The 22,621-nt window shown below is 58.2% G+C and overlaps 1 protein-coding gene across 6 annotated transcripts in view; it reads left to right on the top strand.

The window, feature by feature from the left end:
* The window catches only part of BCOR (BCL6 corepressor), an 86,185-nt gene that overhangs the window by 25,767 nt on the left and 37,797 nt on the right, over positions 1-22,621 (top strand). For 4 of the 6 annotated variants that reach the window (XM_065915584.1, XM_065915582.1, XM_065915583.1 and 1 more), the window contains exon 1: positions 17,467-17,760. The exons of 1 other annotated variant lie outside the window; for it this stretch is intronic. The gene's annotated coding sequence lies outside the window, so the exon portion shown is untranslated. Of the gene's footprint in view, positions 1-17,466; positions 17,761-18,496; positions 18,585-22,621 lie in introns of those variants that run through there. One more of the 6 variants, XM_065915581.1, reaches the window with a different exon arrangement.

Genomic DNA, 22,621 nt, shown 5'->3' with positions numbered 1-22,621 from the left:
CTTCTAAGAGCTGAAAAAGGCTAGTGGCCCCTCTCTTCCCCAAATTCAAGGGCTTCAGAAAGGCTGTGTAGTTGATCTTTCCGATATCCTCTCTTCCCTGCTTTAGCTCTCTCCATGGTGGGAGCAGAGTAATTTTTATCGAAGCCCAACGCCAGGAAAAACATTGCCTGGAAGTCTGAAAGGGCAAGGTGGTTTATAATCTCGCCAAACAACCATAATTTAGTATTGGTGGAGGTGCAGAAACTTTCCAGACAGAGCTAGACAATCTACTTGTGCTGGGGAGGAAGTCCTTTCCTTGAACTTGGCCCCACACTTTTTTAAAGCTTACCTGGGAGGAAGGCAAGCCTTCATGCAGATGATAAATTCTTAGGTTCCCATGGTGAACACAACAGATCAGCCAAGACCTGCTGATCCCAGAAAGAAACAAACTCCTTTTGTGATATTTCCTGCAGTTGGCGAGTTGTCAAGACGACCCCAGAAGGACAGGATTGGAGAAACTATGACGGATCTGATCCCAGAAATAGTTTAAGGTTTGGGGGAATGGTACATATGCATGGGAGACAAAAAATTACTCTACTGGAAAGAGCCCAGCTTTGGAGTCAGATAAAATCCCCGTCACCAGCCTCAGTTAGACTAGCTGTGTATTTGGGGAGGGCAATCGTGAGCTTCAGTTTCCTCAGTTCTAAAATTCGAATCGGAAAAAAATAAAATAAAATTTGAATCATCATACCTAACCCATAGGGTTATTTGGGGGGCTTCTGTGAGGTAACTCGGGAATGTACCTAATAAAGTAACTGAAAAGAGTGAAGGCTCTCAAAAAACAGTAGCTATTTTTATCATGGAGGAATGTATTCATCCTTAAAAAAGGCTTGCTTTGCTATCAAATGCATCGTAATGACACAGTTACTGTTCAAAGTCGAATGTCATGGCATTGAGAGAAAAACTCCCGACTGCCCAGGCTCACCTGTGACCAGAAGCCACTCTTCTGGTTCCCCAGGGTCTGGAGCAGAAAGGTGGTCTCACACTTTTGCCACCAAGAAAGGACCCAATGGTTGTTGGCAACAGGCGGAATACACTAAAGAGGTTCTGGTTTGGGCTATGTCTTGCTGTTGGGATGTGTCTCTCATCTCTGGGGGACTAGGCCTGCCCCTGTGTGCACACCCAGGAACTCTGGCAAAGACCTGTATACCTGCATCCCACGTTCCCACGAGCCTTTCCAGGTTGTAACAGCTCCTCCAGCCTCATGCTTGACTTTCCTAATTTCTGTGGTCTTGATCCTCACCAGAACTACAGAGCTACCCGCCACAAGCCCAGACACTCCACTTTTCCTGGCGCGCACACCTGCAACTGTCTTGCTCTCTTGGATTTGGTTTCTTCTCTGGCCATGATAGAGAATATTGATTAGAGTTAGCAAAATGTATGAAGCATTCAGTGTTTCATGTACTGTTCATCAAGTATTTTAGGAGGAATTCCCTGGCGGTCCAGTGGTTAGGACTCCGTACTTCCACTGCAAGGGTTATGGGTTCTATCCCTGGTCTAGGAAATAAAATCCTGCATGGTGTGAGGTGCAGCAAAAAATGAAAGAAAACAGTTTTTAGCATCTATATGTGCCACAGATGTGCTACAAACAACATTATGAGAATGTTATGTTTATACATGTTCATTGCTGGATATTGGTACAAAGTCAGTGTACAGTTATGACGCGCCCTGTCCTTACAGAGCATACAGTCTCGCTGGGGAGACAACAGCCCAGGGAGGAACGCTCAGAGCCTATTGACAACAGGCCCCTGTATGCTGACCTTCAGAGGGTGAGTCAGACAGTGGCAAGCCGTGAGGTGGCAGGGATTGGAAGTGTTGTTCAGGAGTTTGGGTTTTATTCCAAATGTAGTGGGAACTAGTGGGGTAGTGACATGTGAATTTTTTTTAAAGACCTTTGTAGCTGCCATGGGGAGCCTGGGTTGGAGCGGGGTGAGAGTAACAGCAGGAAGAGCAGTGGGACTAGAAACCCTGCATGCTCATCCCAGCAAGATGGTGCCCTGGTGAGGGTGGATTTGGGAGAATGGGAAGAAGGAGGTTGACTGGATAGAAACATTCGGAAGTAGAATCAGTTAGCCTTGCCAGCAAACTAGCGCAAGGTGAGGTGAGAGATGGAGACAGGTCTAGAATGACCCTTTTCCTCCCACCTTCAGGATTCTGCTTTAAACACTTAAGTGGCTGAGACATTTTCTGTGATAGGGAAGGGAGTTGGGACAAAGGGCAGGATCCAAGGGAAGAGCTGGTCACTTTTTTAAGGGACATTTTGCCCTGCTTGCTACTCTTTCCCCAGGACCTGTCACAGGGTGTGGCATTTAGTAAATACCCCCCAAATATCTGTACATTGATTTTTTTTTTTAAAAAGAATACAGTTTTAGGCGTGCTATGAAGCAGACCAGGAAAAAAAACATGGACTCTGTGACTGCCTGGGTTTGAATCTTTGTTGTTCAGTCGCTCAGTCATGTCCAACTCTTTGTGACTCCATGGACTGCAGCACGCCAGCCTCCCTCATCCTTCACCATCTCCCGGAGTTTGCTCAAACTCATGTCCATTGAGTCGGTGATGCCATCCAACCATCTCACCCTCTGTTGTGGCTCCACCATTTTCCGAGTGACTTTGGGGGTGTTCTGTGACCTCTCCGACATGGTTTCCTCATTCATAAAATGTGGACAATGATTCTACCTGCCTCAGAGGGTCGTTGTAAGGATTAATCGTTATTTTCTAGAAAGTCCTTAGAAGAGTGTTGCCAGCACTGTGCAGGTGTTCACTATTGTTATCATGAAGCTGGTCGAAGATGGCTGGATTGAGATGTCAGTTCTGCAGTTTGTATGGGGGTCTGGAACTGGAAAAACAAATTGAAGGGTCATCAGCAAGTTGTTGTTGTTCAGTGGTCTAGTCGTGTCCGAGACTCTTTGCAGCCTCATGGACTGTAGCACACCATGCCTCCCTGTCCCTCACCATCTCCCGGAGTTTTCCCAAGTTCATGTTCATTGCATCGGTGATGCCGTCCAGCATCACCACCTTGTCATGGAGAAAGGGCTTGTGTAACTCATTGAAGCTATGAGCCATGCCATGCAAGGCCATCCAAGACAGATGGGTCATAGCAGTCATAGCAGAGAGTTCTGACCAAACGTGACCCACTGGAGGAGGGAATGGCAAACCACCCCAGTGTGCTTGCCGTGAGAACCTCATGAACTGTATAAAAGGCCATCACAAGTAGGTGGTATTTAAAGCCAGGGGCCTGGATGATATTAGGGGAGGGGAGGAGGACCCAGTCCCAAGGCAACTAGTAGAGCATAGAGAAGAGTCCAGAAAGAGACTAAAAGAGACTCAGAGGTAGGATGAAAACCAGGTGTGTGTGTGGCATCTGGGAAGCTAAGATGGGGAGTGATCAAGGGTGCTGAGTGCTTCTAGGGCCAAGGAAGGCCTGAACCCCACCCCACCACCCCCACCCTCCGCACCGCCATCTCCCAGCAGCAAAAGGAAGTGACCGGTGATCTTGAGCCCTTTCTGCAGAATAGCTAAGGAGGGTGGAGGTTGAAGAGTGTGGGTTGAAGAAGGTGATAAATGATGCATCTATACAGTGAAATTCCACAAGCCTTGGCACAGACAAAGCCCATCTCCAAGTGCTGATATAGAAAATGCTCTGTAAGATGTAGCACAAAGTTTCATAGTTGAGGTACAGAACAGCTTGTGCAGTGTGTTCCCATTTCCGAAAAGAAAGTGGTGCTGGGGGTGGGGGGTGCTACCCCAGCAGTATTGAAGATGTTTACCTTTCGGACAAACAGGTGTCCGAAAAACACGTTGTTTTTTTATACAAGGTGTAAACAGTACTCAAATTGTAACATACTATATATCTCTGTTCTGCACATTGTTTTTCCCCTAACAATAGACCTTGGGATCATTCCCTATCAGTGCTACAGAGCAGACTTTTAAAAATAGCTACAGAATATTACCTTGTGTACATGTAACTTCCATCATTGCTGGACATTGTTTCTGATCTTATGTTGTTTCAAAGCTGCAATGTATCCCAGTATCTTAGACTTTGAAACTAGCTGACTCTGAGAGCTCACACAAGGTAAGGAAATGGAAACACTATATGGACATAGACCCCTCTTTTGAGAAGTACAGCTGTGCAGGGGAACAGATAAATAGGGAGCTGGTGACTGGGGTTAAGGAAGAGCATTCTAAAGATGGAAGATGCTGCAAGGGAATGAATGCAACAGTAATTCAATAAAGAGTGCATGGGGGTGGGGGAGTGAGGCAGCCAGGAAGAGCCTCCCCCAGTGATATTTTAGCAGGTGTAGGATAACTTAAAATGGTATGAGGCCCTGTGCTGAGAGCTGTGAGAACAGCAGGTTCCTAAACAGGCCTTCAGGAAGGTTCCAATCCAGCAGGGAAGCTACGGATGTTTCAAAATCAGTTACAATATTGTTAGAAAGTGGTTGATTTTATTACTGAGGTACAAAGATCTACAAACATCCCACTGGGTGCCTGCTGGTGGAGTTTGCTCACACTTCCAGTGATTTCCCTGGGTTTCTGAAAAACCATTAGATTTTCCCATAGGGATTAAATGACATGCACACCCTGGAAGGCTTAAAAAAGAAAAAAAAAAAAAAAAAAGGAAATAAATAAATAAAATCCCAAGAAGAATTTATATTCCTGATGGCTTTGCTGATGGTCGTGTAAATTGTATATTTAATCAAAGGCACTCGAATGTCTCTCTCTTTTTTTTAACTATTGAAGAGCCATTTAAATGTCAACATAAGTGATTCCCTCCCAAATAGTGCTGTTTATACATTACTTCCCCTAATAGACCATAATGATTCATAAGGAGGCATTTCGCGCCTCTAAATTGTAGGCCTATTGAAATATAAATTAAGATGATAAATAATTTGACCTTACCTGAGAGTACTAAGTATTTACATGTGTCAAATACGAAATTACCCTGAAATCAGGGTCCCTAAAAAGGCAGCCTTGCTCTCCTGGCTGAATTCAGTAAATGAAACGGGTTTAGACATCTCCTTTAGAGAGTAGAGGAAAGAGAGGGGCAGACACAAAAGAACGGGCCCGGGGACCCGGCCGTCCCTGCCTTCCAGACTTCGCCTGGGCCCGGGGGGCACCGGACCCTCCCCGAGTGCGCAAGGCGGGTGCCGGTTGCCCCCGCGTGCCCCGCGCGCCCTCTTCGCCCCCTCCTCCCACGACGCCGCTGGAGTTTCTAAACATGGAGTTTCTACAGGAACTTTGCCAGGCCGAGCTCGCCGCCCTCCCGGGTCCCCGCAGCGGGATTCACCGAGTCGGCGGCGCCTCGCGGCCTCCCCGCCCCCCACGCCTCCGGGGAGCCGCTGACCCGGCAGCCTCCAGCTCCGCGAAGCCGTTCCGCCGGGTTCATAACCCGAGAAGGCACGGAACCTCCCGGGTCCTGCGCCCCCGCCCGGCCCTGCCGGGGCCCCGGAGCGTGACAGCTGGGCGCCCCGGGCGGGACCCGAGCCCAACCTGCCCGCCGGGCCTGTTTGTTGGCGGCCGCCTGCGTTCGGGGCTCGGGGCCCGGGGCTCGGGGCTCGGCGAGCTCTCCGGTCCCCGCACCGGGGCCGAGCCGCAGGGGTCGCCCAGGCGGCTGAGGGGGCGCAGGCCACGGCGGGCCCGGGCTGGGTGCGTTGGCCGCTCGCGCCGGGTTTTTGTTTTGTTTTGAAGCCGGGCGTGGGGGAGGGGCAGCACCTTGTCAATGAGAAATTTCCTGTTCGCAAGACTCCGCTTGCAGAGTTTCTATCCTGCCCTTGAACTGACAAGTGGATCCCCGCAGCGCGAGCCCCCGAGAGTCCATCCCGTCGCGCCGGGGGCGCGCGAGAGTGGGGGCAGGGGCACCCGCGCCGCGGCGCCGAGCCCCCGGGAGCCCGGCGGAGCGGGGCCGCCGCCTGCCCTCCCGGTTCCCGGGCGCACCCGTGAGCGCCCAGCCGAGCGGTGACTAATCTGCGGCTCTGGGCCTCTTGGCGCGCAGCCCGGGCTCGCCTCCCGCCCCCTCGTTCCTCCCCCCCTTCCTCGCCGGCCTCCCGGCCCCGCCGCGCCGAGCTCCGCAGAGAGAATCGCGCGGGCCGCCGCTGCCGCGTTCCCGGGAGTCTGGGAAAGCGGGCCGAGGCAGGCGGCTCCCGAGCAGTCTCTCCAGTCGCCCTTCTTCGACCCAGGCCCGAATGTGCGTGTGTGTTTCCTTCCCCGCAAACACTCTGATCAGCGTTTCCTCAACGCAGCCGAGGAGCCAGGGCGAACCGGAGCTTTTAACCCCCTGCGTGCTGCTCCCACGGTGGGCTCCGTGGGGAGGGCGCCGCAGGGAGACTAATCGACACGAGGGCGATCGGTTTGGTTTGGCAAGCCGGTGTCTGGAGGAGCCCGACCGGATCCGAGGAGCTTGCCCAAGCACAGCAGGCTCTCCAGGGGAGAGCAGGCCGCGAGGCCCGGGGCGGCTCGTTAATGTTTCAGCCCGCTCGGGGGGCCGCACAGTAACCCGACCTGCCCGGCGAGACCAGGTGCGGGCTTGAAAGGCCTGGCAGGCGGAGGCTTCTGGGGGGGAAATCGGGAGGCCCCGGGGGGACCCACTTTCACGCACCCTGCCCGCTGGCGCGTGGACGGCTCCCAACCCGCGGTGGAGGCCTCCTGGCCCCGCAGACTAGGCTCTGGCCTGCCACTCCCTCCCCTGGCCAGGCCTCGCCGGGGAGTTAATGATTGATTTACTGGCTCCGCGCGGCCGGCGCCCTCCCAGCTATTTGTCCAAGCTGAGGAGTTGCTGGCGAGCAGCAAAGGCCGGGAGCGCGGGGGTCGCCCGGGAAGGGAAGCCGCGCTACCGACGGGAATGAGCAACCACTTGATCAGCCCCCACTGAGTGGCTCTAGCCGTGTCCGGGGCGAACCTGCTGGAGGCCCAGGCCGGACTAAGGGAGCATTGGGAAGCTCCACACGTAAACGGGTTGGCAGCTGGTGATTAGGCCGCCCGGTTTTGAGTCATAATGGGTCCCCCGCCTGGCCTTCAACCTGCTCGCTGTGGACTCTCAGGGCGCCGGGGTCCAGGCGGTGGACCGTTCCGGGCGCGCAGAGGGTATGCTCTGGGGGGCCTGGGCCGCCGAAGGCGTTGCGCAGGATTTCCTCTCATTTCTCGCTCAAGGCAACACAAACACCCTAAATCAAACCGCTCCGACAACCGAGGGCTCCACACAGACACATCAATAAGGATTTCGCCTCCCGCGTTCGAACGCACTGAAACACTTGTCCTATTTTTATGCAAATGACACCACACAAATAGATCTCGCAGGCCCCGGAGTGGGGCGAGAGGAGGAGGGGCACCGTCGCCCCAGCCTGGGGGCTGTGAAGCAGGGAGGGAATGCCAAGCCCGCACCCCGGGGCCCGCGCCGGCTCGGGCGCAGCGGGGCTGGTACTGGCCAGGCAGCCCGCCCCGCGCGCAGTGGCTCCCTGCCAGCGCCGCCAAGTCGGCCGCGTCCCCAGGCTGCCTGCAGAGGCGGATTAGGGAAGGAGCGAAGCGAGCCTGTGACTAATCGCGGGGCCTCGGACCGGAGCACCAAGGCCATGTGCGACTGACAGGATCGACACTAGCAGAGGACACGGCGACGCCTCGCTTAATTGCAGGCTTAAAAAATTGCCGCCTGAGCAGCTCGGGTGCGGAGTCACGGCGTGCGCTCTGGGCTGGGGAGCGCGCCGGGGGGACCTGCGCTCTAGCCCCCGGGAGGGAGGTTTGGCCTCTCCTGGATCGAGGGATCTGACCCTCCCGTCCTTCCCCCACTCTGCAGGGTCTCCTTCCCCCACTCGGCAGGGCGCCCCCCCCACCCCCCACCCCCCACCCCGCTTGCGGACCGACTGTAGCTGAGCCGACCAGTAAAGTAAGATCCAGCTCCCAGGCCTAGGTTTCTGACCCTTTCCCCCATGGGCCCCACGTTCCCCCTTCTCACCGTAGATCCTATAAAAGAGGCTATACAGTTGGAGATGAGAGATTCCAACAAACCCTTAATATAAAAGCCACACACGTGAACCACTTTCTTCTCTTCCCTCCTCTTCCTTCTTCACCGGCTGATACAAAGCCCAAAATGACCAAAGAGAGGGAGAGGCAAGTCAGGGCTTCAAGGAGCGAGGTCACCGAGTGGCCCAAACTCAGGGCCCACAGACATGCACCCTAGGGTCTTCACCCCTGGTCGTAGTCCCTCTACCCCAGACGTCCTTCCTGGAGCTCTGAGGCCTCTCGGGGGAGAAGGGGGGAAGCGTCGGCAGGCCGACCGGCCTGTGTGTGAGAGGGGAGGGTGGAAGGCGGGGTGGTGGGGAACCCAGCGAGAGAAGTTTCCACCACGCTCTGGTCGGCTGCTGCCAAAATCCCCGGGCCCCTCCCCGCCCGCACCGCCTTCCGTTGCCACCACAAGTTTGGTTTAACGAGAGCTCGGGACAAAAGCAAACGTTTTCTATAGACCCCGAAAACAAAGGGGAAAGAGACGCGCGGGGCGGCCGAGAAGCGGCTGCTAGCGTAATGGTGCCGGGCGGACAGCAGAGCATTAGAACTGCAAAAGCCGCGCGGGCGGGAGGAAGTGCGAGGCGGGAGGCGGGAGGCGGGAGCGCGGGGAGGGCGGGCGGGGGAGGGGCGCTGCGCCATGTTTCCGTGTCACCCGCCGAGTCGCCGGCGCTGGGCTCGGCCGCCGGCTCCCGCCTGCCTCCGTAACAGCAGAAAGCGTGCGATTAGCAGCCAGACAGGCGGGGACTCCGGGCCCGCGGGGCCGCCGCACACGCCGCCCGCGGCCCGGGCCCGCGCCCCCCCGCCCGCCGGGTAATCATCCTCCTCGCCGCAGCGCTGTGTGCACTCTCATTAGAGCAGGGAGGCTTTTCTCTGCGCACTCGCTCGGCTCCCGCTGGCAAAACAACGCCTTCCTCGGCCGGGCCCTGGGCCAGGAGCGCCGGGGAGGGCGGGACGGGGGAGGAGGGGTGAGGCAGGGCAAGCGGCGCAGGTCATCTCGGCTGCCCGATCTCCTCCGGGTACGGAGGAGATGGGGAGGGTCCATCGGCCCTCTCCACGCGGAGTAGCAAAGTCCGAACCCCTTACCAGTGCCGCCATGACCTACTCTGGTCCCCCGCTGGAGGCTACAGCGAGGGCCGAGGGGAGATGAGTGTGTCTGGTTTGGAGAGCGGGGGCGGACACCGGGATGGCTCCCAAAACAGGTTTTGCCCCATCTGCCTTGCGAACGACCTCTTAAGGCCAGAAGCCGGATCCCACGGTTGGCGGCCCTTCGACCCTCAGGAAGACCCCAGTCCCCGAGCTTCGGGCCTGATCGCACAGAAAGGATGGGAGATGGGGTCGGCCGGGGCGCGGCTGCGCCTGGCCCTGAGCTTCGGAGCCCCATTTTCTCCCCCGCGATCTCTGCACACAACAGTAGGCAGCCTCTCCCAGCACCACGCGCCCAGCTGCAGGGCCCGGGAGCAGGTGTTCCTGCCCGGCCGGAGTGGCGGCTCCGCGCCCCTCCCGTCCCAGCTGCGGGGGGAGCCGCGCTGATGGTGGTAATAGAGAAAGGTCTCGCTGGACCGCGAGCAAGGTCCTCCGGGTTTAAATGGGGATGCCCCAGGGCGAGGGCGGCCACCTGAGACCAGGAGGGATCGAAGGTGACGCGCGACCAGCCCCCGTCTGGAACAGCCCTGGGGGCCAGCGGAGGCCGCTCGGGGCGGCGCAAGGGCTTCCGGTCCCGGTGACTGCGGCGGCGGCGGGGCGGCTGGGAAGTTCCCGGGGCGGCCGCGAGGAGCACCCTCCTCTGGCTGTCGCCGCCGCGCAGCTTTCGGAACGGCGCCCTAGGAACCTCTCTGCGTCTGGCAGCGCCGATCTCGACCGGCGCGGGGATGGGGGCTGCGGGGTGGTCCCGACCCGGCCCCGGCAGGGCGGGGAAGGCGGGGGCCGGAGACCCCGCGGGAGCTGCGGCGCGCCTCCCTGCCCCCGCTCCTCGCCGCCGCCGCCGCCGCTGATATGGCGGGCACGTGAAGCGCAGTTCGGCGCCTCGGCGCCAGCCAGGGAGCGGCCTGCCCCGCCGGCTCAGCTTACCCGCGGGCCCAGGAACGCGGAACCGAGCCCGGCCGGGCCCCGCAGAGCCCGCGCCCCCGCCCCGTTGCCAGCTCGCCGCGGCCCCGCACCCCCTCCCCGCCCGCGCCCGGCCTTGGGGCCGCGCCAGACGGCTCGCCCGAGGGGAACTCAGGCTGACTAATGGGACGCGTGTGGGCCTTACGTGAGGCCCGGCTGTCAGCGGATGCCCGCTCGCTCGGCGCCTACGCCGCGGCCAGGCTTTTCGGGGAAGGACGAGAGGAGGGGTTTCCCCGCCCGGCGGTTTCGACTCCCCGGGGACTATCCGGCCGCGGCTAGCCCGGGGCTTTAGGTCGCGCCCGGAGGGGGCCGACTCAGTGTACGCCCAGCGCCGAGGTGCGAACCCGGGATGGGGGGTGAAGAGGTGGGATCTCGGGAGCTCTAAGCCGGAGGTGGGGGCAGAGGCTCATCAACTCGGCCTGGGGTGCCTGCCTTGATGTTTGCGATCTGGCCAGCGGCTGGGCTGGGGGAAATTTACAGGCCGCTCTGCAGGCCTGGAGTTCAATACCGAAACCTCCCTCAACAAAGTCTTCCGGAAACCCCTTGGTGAGATTTTTGTGCGAGAAAAGGATTTTATAAGGCTCCTCGAGAGTCCGGTTCGGCTGAGGGTTCTCAGGTTCCGAGGCTCATGACGCCTTTTTCTTCCTTTACAGGGGCCTGTAAAAATCAGCAGAGTTTCTTATTATTTCGCATTAACAACCGCTTCGTGTTGACATAGTTATATGACCCTCCCAAATATAACTACCTGTTTAGTTTCAACACACGAGCGAGACGGTGAAACACAAACACCGATCAGGAACTCAGAGAAGGAAAACTCGGCTGCGAGCTTGGGGTTGGAGGCAGGATAATTCCTGATCACGCATCCCTGGTTTTATTCAGCCTAATTACACTAGTAATCCTGCCCCCCACGAGAAAGCCTGAAACCCTGTAGTCGAGGTGCGACTTTTCCTGGGGAGTCCCGCAGACGAGGAGGGGGTTGCTGGTGTAGAGGAGGTGGGTTTTAAATGTCACTTCCAAATGAAAATGCTTTCCTTCAGCCTTTTTCTTTTTTTGATGCAGTTTTCGAAAGGAGCATTTTTGCGAGATAAGAAGTGACCGATCAAAATCGCTGAGGGGAGGTTGTAAGCAGCCGCTTTGCCTCAGCTTAGCCTTATCTTATCTTTCACACTTGCATGGCGGAAAAAAAAATTGGCTTATCTTTATCCCCACCCCCTTCTCGCCTTAATTGCTAAAAAACACTGGTGTGTTAAACGGGGAGGAAGGAGGTCTCAGGATTGTCAGTGGAAAGGGAAGATTCAAAAATGTGGACACCTTGGGGGGAAGCCAGGGTAGCAGGGTTTATTCTTTTCCCCCAGGCCTTTCTAGTACAACGCAGAAAAGGTCCAGTCCGGGGTGGAAGGCTCGATGGCCAGATTAAAAAAAAAAAATCTGGGTATGGCCTTGGGACGTGTGGCTTCCCTAGGCCTCGCTTTCTCCGCCCTACGTTTACCAACCTCACCTTCCCTTCATCTCTCAAAAGCTAGCGGTGGGTCTCGGGTTGAGGCCTCTCATTCTGCCTTCGTTCCCCCCCAGCCTTTTCCTCCCCTCCACCCCGCACACATCCCCGTTTGGGGGAGGGGGATGCGAGGCTGGGATGCATGGCCTGCTGGAAATCATTAAAATATATGCGAGTGTCTGCAAACACACACTTTTAAATCATGGCGTTTCCCCTCCACGCTGGTATATTTAAACTCCAGAGCGAGCTAGATCTCCTCCCTCTCAGTCGTTTGTCTGTGTCACCGACAGGCCGCTAATGGCCGGGCTTCCAGGCGCTGTGCATTATGCATTAGCCTCCTCCGAGCGCTGCACACAGAAGGTTCTGTCAGGCCTCGCAACACAAACCACCCAGCGCCCCCCCAGCCCGCACTCGCGGCCGGGGGCTGTGCGGTGGCCAACGTGCTGGAGACTCTGGGGTGCGGGGATGGGGGGGGGCGCGCATCGAGGGCGAAGGCCGAGCCGAGTGGACCCGGAGGGGAAATCGGGGGAGGGGTGGGGGAAGTGCCGCGGATTAGGCCCTTTGGAATCCCCCCGCCCTGCGCTAGCCCCAAGTTTTGCTCCTGGCTGACCTTCCCTAGGCAGCTGCCCCGCTCCACTCACCTCGCTGCCCGACTTTGTGGGGGCCCAGAGGTACTCAGGGACAGGCCAGCGCCGCGTTTCCATCTGCTGGGCCGTACTCCCTTCCGGCCCCGAGCGAGGGGCTGGCGGAGCCTTCCGGATCCCTCCAGTCCCCGGGGTGCTGTCCGCGACAGGGTTCGGGGTGGTGCGTGTCCGCGGGTTCCCGCGGCCGCCGTGGAGGGAAGCTGCCGAGAAAACGTCTCGGGCCGAAAGCCGCCTTGCAGGGTCTGCGAGCGAAGAGTTGGTGTTCTCCGCCCCATCTCCCCGCGGTTCCCACTCACTGCCCCCGGCTAGGTCAAATATGAGCTGGAGGGGCCTCGCTAAATAAGCAGCCAGGGCGGGACGTGGCGTCCGAGTTTATCTACAGGAGCATCTAGCCCAGCTCGGCGGCTTTCAGGTCTCTTAAGCCAAGCCGGAACCAGGTGGGGCGCAAGACGAGGCCTCCCCAAGCCGCGGACACCCATCTACTCAGAAATCCCCTCTGTGTCAACGGTAGTTCACCCACCCGTGCCTGAAATCGAGCCCAGACCAGAAATTTTGAGAGGCAGTTGCTGCTACCATGTTGGGCCTGCCTTCCTGACCCTCCTCCGGAGGAGGCCCAATAACCCTTCAAAGAATAGACAGAGCAGCCATCTTCAACCTGGAGACTCCTAAGTCTAGCAGACTCCTACCAGGGAAGGCAGCTACCTTTAGATGTTTCCAGTTAACTGAAATCCCTGGGGAAAAGATGCCTTTTGCTTGAGGGATGGACCAGTGGATCTTCTAAGTGGAGCCCGTGGTAAGTCCAGAGTTCTTTTACAAAGTGACCAGGAAAGACTGTTCCTGGGGGTGTTTGTATATTTTTAAAAATACTTAACAAAGTAGCTCACAGTATATAAAATAAAAATACATTCTCTGTAATCACCCCAATCCCACCCATTTCAGTACCCAGCATCATAGAAGAGAACAGCCGCTGAAGAGCCCCATTGGGGCCTATAAAGCTTTATAATTTAGTCCCCACATGTATGTTACAAACAAACCCCACACATTATGCTGGGATCCCAGGGTCCCCCAAACTCCATGTAGGATCCTCACTATGGGATGCATGGCCTCTCCCCTAGGCTTTGGACGGTGAATGAAGGTGTGGAAGAGGACCTGGTGGGCCTTACACAATCAACCTGGCAGGAAAAGGGCGACCAGGCTCCAGGCCTGCTCCTCGAAGCGCCAACCTGCTTGTCCAGTTGCAGACCCCGGATAGAATGGGCAGCAGGAGAGTGCCTGAGAGCCATAGGTTCTAACTGGGAGGCCCTTCCCAGGGGACCAGCGGCAGGTGGGAGGGGGTGGCCCCTGCAGCTCGGTTGGAAGCACCTCCCCTTTCTGAGCCTATTTCTTTATTTCTCCGCTGGCTTTGCGGCCTCCCGGCCTCCCCTCCCTTACGCGCTCACTCGCTGGCTCTCTCCCGCCACCGCCTCCTCCTCTGCTTTCATTGAAATCCTCCCCTTGCTGAGTGCCGAGTGTAGCAGCCTGACCCCCAGGTCAGCTCCCAAGGGACTCCTGGGAGGGCAGGGGAGGGAGGGAGCAGGAGGAGGCCCGCACACGCTGCAGGCTCCGCAGTGTCCCCAGCTCCCAGAGCACCTTCCTGGGTGGGGGTGCAAGATGGGACTGCTTCTCCTCCCTGGAACAATGCCAATGAATCGGGCCAATAGGTGTAAGCTCGCTACTCCTCCTCCACCTTAGAGCACCTCAGGAAAAATCTCACCTTTTAATTCCCAGTGAGTCATGAATCCCCTCCCCCTCACACATACATTCATACCTCTTAGGACTCCCTTAATAAGATATTTTAAAAATCCCAGAGTTGGAAATGTATCCCTCAGAGATGGAAGAGAAACCCTTTAATCCCACCAACTTGCACAAAGATACCATGGAGGCAAGACTCCTTAAAAAGGGTGTATGTGTGTGTGTGTGTGTGTGTGTGTGTGCTGCAAATTACGTCAAAGGCAAATTTACTGGTCTGTTTGTCTCCAGCATCAAATTTCTCCCACAGTCAGCCCTTCTCTGGCCCCTTCGCATTTACAGCACCGCCCCCCTCCCCAATTCATTTTTAACTCTAGGACTTTTAAAGGTAGACAAACAGGCCCCTTTGTCAGCAGCCCCGGGAGGCCACAGGACTCAGAGAGGCTGCAGGCTCCATGTTTTCACTTGGTTCCTGGATTTTCCAAAAGTTCTGGACAGTTACATGCAACTTTTAACTCTGGGAAAGGCCCCTGCCTGGGGGGGGGTGGGGAAGAGTTGGGGAGGCATGGGAAGGGGAGAGAAGGTGGCCGGGCAAGGGGCCAGGGTCTCTGCGGCAGCCTAACTGAGCCGGAAGAGGCTGGCACGGCTCCGAACTCGCCCAGGCCAGCTCTCCCGCGAGGCCCACAGTGGCGCAGCGGCCTCCTTGCCTCCTTGTGGCCTCTGAACCGCATTCAGAGAGTTTCCCCACAAATACCCAACTTCAGCCTTCCTGGTTATTTTAGACTTGTTTTGAATAAAAGGAGTTGCTTCAAAAAGAAATGTTGCTACAACACACAACCAGAGGCCTTTTCTCCAGCTGTGTCTGTAACTTGCATGCGTTCAGTCTAATAACTTTTAATGTCTGGCCCTAAAATGTCTTTATAAAAAATAGCTTTACAGCATAATAGTCCAGGTGTCTTTCTGCTTGTTACCAGAGATTAAAAAAATGTGTGGGTTCGCTTTCAGAGACATCCACCTCCAGAAAGACGGGGAAGAAAAAGGCATACATTCTATTATGTAGGCGCAAGTCCTGGAAGCGGTGGCGGCCCCGCACGCCTGGGGACTGCTCACTGGGGCACTTGCCTGCCCGTCTTTTGCATCAGTTGTTTTAAGCAGCTCTGGAGCATGAAGATTTAATTCTGCCCGAAGTTTCAGGTTTCAAACGGTAGAGATGTTTCACTTCTGCTTTGAAAAGAGCTGTTTTTATAACTATGTACTGAGAACTAAAACAGAATAAATAAAATCGCACCTAACACCAGTCCTACAGTCAGGATTAAGTCTAATTTTTTTAAAGGGGTCTACTAGCTAGAGCTGATTTTGGCCTTGACCTTGACATAGTAATCAACTTGAGATGCTTTTGATTATTTTTGGTATGGAGACACTCCAGGATATTTTAAAACTTTCCGTGTGGATTTACAAGCCACCTCCATTTCAGATTGATGTTCTCATCGAGCTTGCACCATCTTGTCCTTAGGCAGAAAGAGACTCCCCCACCTTCAGCATAAAAAGACCCTATCCTTTAACCGAGTGGGGTCACCTATTGCGGTGACGTCCCGGTCCGCGGTCTGGGTGCGGTTAGGCCGGAACACCCCTCCCCCCCCATCCCTTCCCGCCCGCTTCTCAAACTGGGGCTTCTCAGCTCGCCCTAGAGGCTCTGCGCTCAGGGGAGGCCGGAACCTCGCCTCTCCGCTTCCCCCTCTCGCCTGCCTGCCCCCACCCTACCCACCACCCCCGCCTGCGCGCCCAGCGCCGCGCCGGGCGCGCTGGAGAAGCTCAATACGTGTCAATTGAATTGAACTGCTGCGGGCGCAGGCTGTACGCCGCCGCCGAGCTCCGATCAGCACGACGTTACCGACTGGAAATTTATGGAGCGAACGGTGTAAGCCAAAAGTTGCTCCCTGCCAAGGAAAATAAAACGCGGGAGATAATCTCCCGAGGCAGGGGTGAGGGGCCAGGACAGACCCTCCAATCATCTGAGATGCAGACTGTGAAATGCACGAGAATGGGGAGAAATTCTGGCGGATCTCCGCTCCCCTACCGCCCCCACCCCCGCCTCCCGGTGCCCCACGGGCTGCCTCCTCCGTCCCCAGCCTCTCCAGACAATTCCCACACAATCGAAACGTCCGGGGAACTCGGGCGCAGAGTTCGGGCGGAACGGCCACCGTTGCTCAGGGTGGTGTCTAAAGGTAGTGCTTGACACCGAAATGGGAAGGGGCTCCTCCGGGAGGAAGGGGCGACCCAAGGTGGGGATGGGCACCGACGCGCACCCGCCAGGCTCCGCTGGGTCTCGGAGGGGACGCGCGACCGGGAGAGCGCAGAGCTGGTGGCGAGAGGAGGCAGCGGCGGCTGCCGCTGGGGTTTGACAGCTTTGGCTGAGCGGAGTGCGAGGCGCTTTATGGTAATTGCGGTCCTCCACTGGCCTTCTGGGTAGCGAGGGGAGTCTCGGCGCGCGGCTGGGAGAGCCGCCCCCGCCGCCCCCATCCCCTCGGCTCAGAATCAGCGGGCCGCCCGCGCCGCCGCCGCCCGAGTCGGTCTCTGGTTCGCCCAGGACGCGCGCCCGGGCGGGGTGTGCGCAGCCAACTCGGTCCGAGCGGCGGAGGGGAGGGCAAGGGGCGGGGGGGGGGGCGCCACCCAAGTGGTCTGGGGTTCGGACCCAGAGAAGCGAAACGCGCCGAGGATCGATGACGGCTGGGGAAACTCGGGCAAACCTTTCCTGGGGAATCACCCCTCCGAAACCCCACCGCCGAGGCACCGCAGCGGAGGGTGAGCGGAGGCTGGGGGAGCTCAAACTTGCGAGAGCTGGAGGCGGCGGCGGGCGGGCGGGCGGCTGTCGCCCGAGCGCTGCGCCTGCGGGGGGAGGGGAGGCGGCTGCTGGGAGGGAGGGAGGGAAGGAGGGCGGGCGAGAGGGCGGAGGGAGGGGGAGGAGGAAGAGGAGGGAACCAGGGAGGGGGGACGCGTTGGGATCGCGGCGTGCGGCGGCAGACGGAGCCCAGGCTCCCAGCGGCAAGGTGAGCAGAGCTACGCTCCTCGCTGAACGCGGACCGAGCTCGGCGGCTGCGGGGGAGACGCGCCGGAGCCGCGACCGAGAGCGGGAACGAGGCGGCGGCGGAGGGGGAGCCCGCGAGCCGCCGGGCGGGGAGCCCAAGCCGCGCTGTCGCCGCGCAGGGACGACTTGGCCAACACACTCACACACACCCAGCCCGAGCGGGCGCTCGCGGCGAACCGTCAACATGGCGCTGGGGCTCCTGCCCGAGCGCGGGCGGCAGCAGCGGCGGCGCGGGAGCTGCTGAGCCCGACCGAGCCCGGCCCAGCCGCCGGAGCCCCGAGGATCGCGCGGGGTTGTCGCCACCTGCCCGGAGGCTTTGAGCCCGCCCCGCCCCGCCCCGCCCCCACCCGGCCCAGAGCCCACCCCTCGGCGGGGCCGACCCCGAGGGCAGCCGGCTGGCAGCAGACGGTGAGGGAGGCGAGCGAGCGCGGCGCCGCGAGCGGGCTGCGGGCAGCCGGGGACGGCAAACTTTGCTGCTCTCCGCGCTTCCCCGGCCCGGCTCCTTCTCCCGTCGCCAACGTCGCCACCCCACTTTCCTCCAACCCCGCAAACCAGTTCCCATCCACCCCATCGCCCCTTGCTCCTCCTCGCCGCCTCGACTCTGCTCCGGGGAAAAACTTCAAAGCGCCGGATCGCAGGCTCTCTGCTTACTCCCCGGCTGGGGATTTCAGGTCAGTGCCCGGAACACCTTTCCCCGGGGGGAGGCCGGGCAGGCGAGCGTGCGGGCGGGCGGCGGGCTGCAGTCGACCCCCTCCCTCAGGGCCCCCGCTCGCGGCGGGTGGCTTCTTTTGACTCTCTCGCGTACCCCCTCGAAGCTTGTGCCTCGCGTTTCACTTTGGCTGCTTTGCTCGCTTTCATTTTTATTTCTTAGCTATAAGTTATTAAAAATGCAGCCAACCTAAGCGGCCCCAAGTGGGCTCCGGCGAGGGAGGGGCGCGGCGGTGGGGGGGGGCTGCCGCCTCCCGGGGGGCTGGGAGGAGAGCGGGGAGTTCACGGAGTGGAAGTTTGCAGCTAGTGTGTGCCTGTGTGCGCGGGAGCGCGGTCGTCGCTGAGCGCCGCGAGTCGGGCGCGGGGGGGGGGGGCGGGCGGCGGGGGGGAGCTGGGCTGGAAGCTGGGAAGCTCGGCTCGGCGTTAGCTCGCTAGCAGGAAGGGGAGGGCGGCGGGTTCCCGTCTGCTTTCTTTTTTGACTCGGGAAAGAACTGTAAAAACCCCCAGCCGCCGCTGCCTCGTCTCGCCTCTCCGGGGGCCGCTCGTTCCTGCTCGTGGAACGACGGCGTGTGCGTGCGCAGGGTGTGTGTGGCGGGCGCCCCGGGCCGAGCCGAGCTCGACCTGCTGCCGCCGCCGCCGTGCAACTCGGGAGGGGAGTCCCGGGGTGTTTTTTTTTTTTTTTTTTTGGCTTGCTCCAAAGCGCGAATCACGTGGATTTTAAAAAAAAAATACTAGGAAATCGAGCAGAGCGAGGGGTTCCGACTCGGCCCGTCCACCCGCCCGCCAGGTCAGACGCTTTGTTTTGTAAATGTTCTTTTAAAATTTTAATCTGTGACCCTGGTCCACTCCCACCCTCCCCGCGACGTCGCAGGGTTGGTTTCAAGTTGTGAGTCCCCAGGGTGGGGGTAGATCGTGCGGGGGCGGCGGCGGGAAGGGAGGGCTGGGGGGTGGGGGCTAGACCTGGGCAGCTACGAGTCTGGTGGGAAGCCCTGTAGGGCGTGTGCAAGTCTGTGGCCGGAGGAAGTTGGTCCCGCTCGGAGGGCGTGCGGCGCGGAGGCTGAGGGCGAAGAGGAACTTGCGCACCCGGCGCGATCCTCCGCCGAGGCGGGGAGGGCGAGGCGCCTCCGCGCCGCGGGGCCCGCGCTCGGAGCAGGCGGGCGGCTGCGCTGCAGAGCCTCCGCCAACTCGGGGGCTCGGGGCGGCGGCGACGTGCGCCGGCTGTTTACCAAGCAAGCCCTGGGGCGTCGTGTGCGGAGTGGGTCGGCTCGAGGCATGCGTGGTCCCGGTGGGCTTCCCGCCGCCTGCACTCTCGAGTGGGCACGTCCCCCAGTCCCTGAGACGGCTGAGCCTGGCCTCGTGTAGGCCGAGGCCGGGCGAGGCTTAATTTGCTGTTAATGAATCTTTCCCAGAAAGTCCGCGATCTTCAGCTAGTGAGTGCCCGCGCGCGAGGACGCGCGCCGCCGGCGTCTGAAGGGTGGGGGTTGGGGGAATGGAAGAGCGAAGGAGGGGGGAGGGTTATGTGTATTTAAAAACAAACCTTAAAAAGAAACCAGTGCGCTTCAAATAGGTATCCGTAGAGCCTCCTGTGTCTAGACTAGACTGCTCAGGGTTTTAGCTGTTTTTTTTTTTCTTATTTTTTTGAGAGAAGGCCAGAGATGGGGTAGTGCAATTTGGTTCTAGGGGTAGCCTCCTGGAGAAAAATCTTTTAAATGACTTCGGAATAAAAAAGCGGAGGAAATGGCCCACCCCAGAAGGTGGTGGGTGGTGAACGCAGACAGACTTGAGTATTTCTAGCCATCTGACACTTCCTGTGGCACTGGAAACGGACACCGCGGGCCGAAATCAATCCTTACGAGGTGTTGGATTCGGTTTTGCCAACAGAATTGCTTGTGTGGAAGGCATTTTAAGTGTCGGCCTCCGAGACTCCTGTACGTGGACATTTGGAGAGTACGTTTGCTTAGCGACCCTTCTCACTCCACCCCCGATCTGGTATCTGGTCTGGGCTTTGCAGTGGTGGTTCTCGTGTTTATTTGGGCCATGATTTCACCGCGTGGAGGAAGGGTGGAGATGGTGATGAATATGCCGTCCAGGTTTAATCCGAGGCCGGCCTTAAGTATGCGGGTTGAAGCCGCCACTCACCGGGATTGCCTCGAGGTAGTGAGGGGAGCGCGCGGGGTTCGGGCGCCAGGCGCTCGGCGGGCAGGTCGGGGCTGGGGCTTGGACGGCCCCAGCGCTGTCTTTTGAGGCGCTGTCACCAGTAGGTGACTGAGAGTTAATTAGGAAGTGTTCTCCGGATCAATGGGCCGCACAGCTCATTAGCGATTCTCTCCAGCTCTTTGCAGGGCCGGCCGGGCCTCTGCCTCCCACACTGGCCGGGGCCCCGCGGCCGGGGCTGCGGGGAGCGCCGCTGGGAAGTGGGGAAGGACTGGCGGCGAGGGGCGGCGGGGAGGCGAGTGTAACTTCGCCGGCGGCGTGTTGCGTGCGGCGCCCTGAGGCCCCGCGCAGCCCGTTTTTTCTTCCTGCTCTCGGTCGCCTCGACTGTGTCTTTAACTCACTCCCGCTCGCGTCGCTGCCTGGCTGCTCCTCCCCGCCTCCCTCGCCTATCTCTTGTTCTCTAAGCACGACGCCTGTGCTCCCCGCCCAGTTTGGGATTAGACAAGATAAAAATAGGACTGCCCAGCGCGCAGAGCTGTGACTGTGCCCCGGCAGCCGGGCTGGCGGGAGCGCTGGGGGCCGGGGCGGCCGCGCGGTGCGCTCGGGGCAGCCCGCGCCCGGAGGCTCCCACCCCCACCCCCACCCCGCCGCCGGTGCGGTCACGCTCCAGGGTTCGGTCCGCCGGGAAGCCGTGCGGGCAGGGGGGACCCGGGCAGGGTCCCAGCGCTCTCGCGGGTGTTGTTGGTGTGCCTGTGATAGATCGGTCTAGACAGGCATGCAGGCTCCCTCCCGGCTGAAGGACGGAAGGGGGGGGCGGGCCGCGGAGGCGGCGGCAGACTCCCGTGAGCCGCGAGTGAGCGAGCCACCCTGCGGGCCCAGCGACCAAGGGTGAAGGGAAGGCTGCGAGGATTTCTCTTAACCCTTTAAAGGCGATGGGGAGAGTCGGGGTGGGGAGTCTAGTAGAAATTCCTGGAGGCAAAGTAGCCTCCAGGTTGGAGGGGGCGGGAATCTGGACCCAGGGTTTGTCTTTTTCTGTTCTGTGTGTTTGCACGCTGACATCCTGGTGCATCCGGCTCGATTCTTCGACGAACCAGACGCAGCATCTAGGTGATCTAATTTGACCCGGTACTTCTTAATGGGGGGAGGTGTGAACACACACAGTGGGCACCCTTCACTTAAGGAAGTGAGTTTGGGAGATGCAGAGGTTAGATCTCAATGTTCCCAGCGGCCCGGTGTGGAAAGGTCTGCTCTGAGCTTTAGTGGGGTGGGGCCTTTGACGGAAACTGCTGCCGACCCAAGTCTGAAATGCCCGGCCCATGTGTACAGGTATGCATGGGAGAGAGCAGAAGGGTCCTCGAGTTGTCTGTGTAGAGATACACTTTTAACCATGAACTTGTGGAGAGTTCAGATCAGATATGTGCAGGGAGACAGCGTCCAAACAGGAATTGGACAGTGATGTGTACAATGTATGTATGGCCACATACGGGGACTCAACATTGAATTGGTCTAAAATTTTAATACAACTCTTGAAGGCACTGGTCTAGTTTTTGCAGAGGTAGACAATTGGTGAGTAGGTTACTCTATATAAAAATGAATCATTAGTTACACTCCTCTCCTTCCCCCTTCCTCTCCCTTTTAGGGATTGTAACCTTAAGGAAATCCTCTAGCTACATTTAAACTACAAACCAACATTGGTCTGGTTGGAATGAGCCAGATTATAGGCAAAGCAAGAATGTAAGTCGTGGGAAGGTGTACGTGTTAGACAGGAATGCACAGATTAAGATGTGTGCCTGAATGACATGTGCTGAGACAAATCAAGACACTTGGGCTCCGATGCCCACACGGAACAAGAGATACAGAACAGATAAAGAACTGGCCAAGAGGAATGTAAACATGGATATGCAAATACTGAGACCTAGAGTGAGATTCTAGGAGAGAAAATCCCAGACTTTGTTGAGCTGGAAACTGGGGTAGAATTTCTGTAAGTTCGTTCCAGAGACAAAAGCCCATTTAAAGGTGTGAAGAGGGTCACTTGGAAACACAAAAAGCATTCATATGCACACATCCACGCTTAGATACACAGGCTGAATGACAAAAACTCCTCAATGCCTGATGGAGACTTTTCCTGCCCAGGGAGACCGACCAGGGCACGGAAGTGTGCGCCACACAACCACATTCACACACTCATTCACTGAGAAATAACGTGTCTTTGGCTAGAGGGAAACTGAGGGCAGAGGCGCCTAGCTAAGGGTGGATGGTCCTCAGTCGCTAAGGTTGCTTCTGGTTATAGTTTCTTCCTGTCTAGACTGGGGAAGAAGGTATGTCTTGACCAGGTTGGAGGATTTCGAAAAGATTTTTGAGTTCTTGACCTTGAGAGGATGGATGATGGAGGAAGACGAGGAGTAAGCGTTGCGCTCCTGGCTGGGGAGGAAGGGATGCTGGGCTGCTCTAAGTTCTGTTTGCTAAGGTTGGAGCACAGGGTCTAGTGAACCGAAAGAAGTGCGAAGTTCGGCCTCTGGGCGAAATCAAGGGGAGGAATGCTTTTTTTCTTTTTTTTTTCCCCCTTTTCCTGGAGGAGACCGTGCGGGGACGGCCTGCTCGGCAGGGAGGATTAGCAGGCGCCTCTGTGACCCCAGACGTGCACGTAAACTAGGCTTGGGTTTGGTTTGC

Source organism: Muntiacus reevesi, chromosome X (genome assembly GCF_963930625.1).
Source record: "Muntiacus reevesi chromosome X, mMunRee1.1, whole genome shotgun sequence".
NCBI classification, from domain to species: domain Eukaryota; kingdom Metazoa; phylum Chordata; class Mammalia; order Artiodactyla; family Cervidae; genus Muntiacus; species Muntiacus reevesi.
Note: the sequence above shows the minus strand (reverse complement) of the source record. Positions and strands in the feature narration are given on the sequence as shown.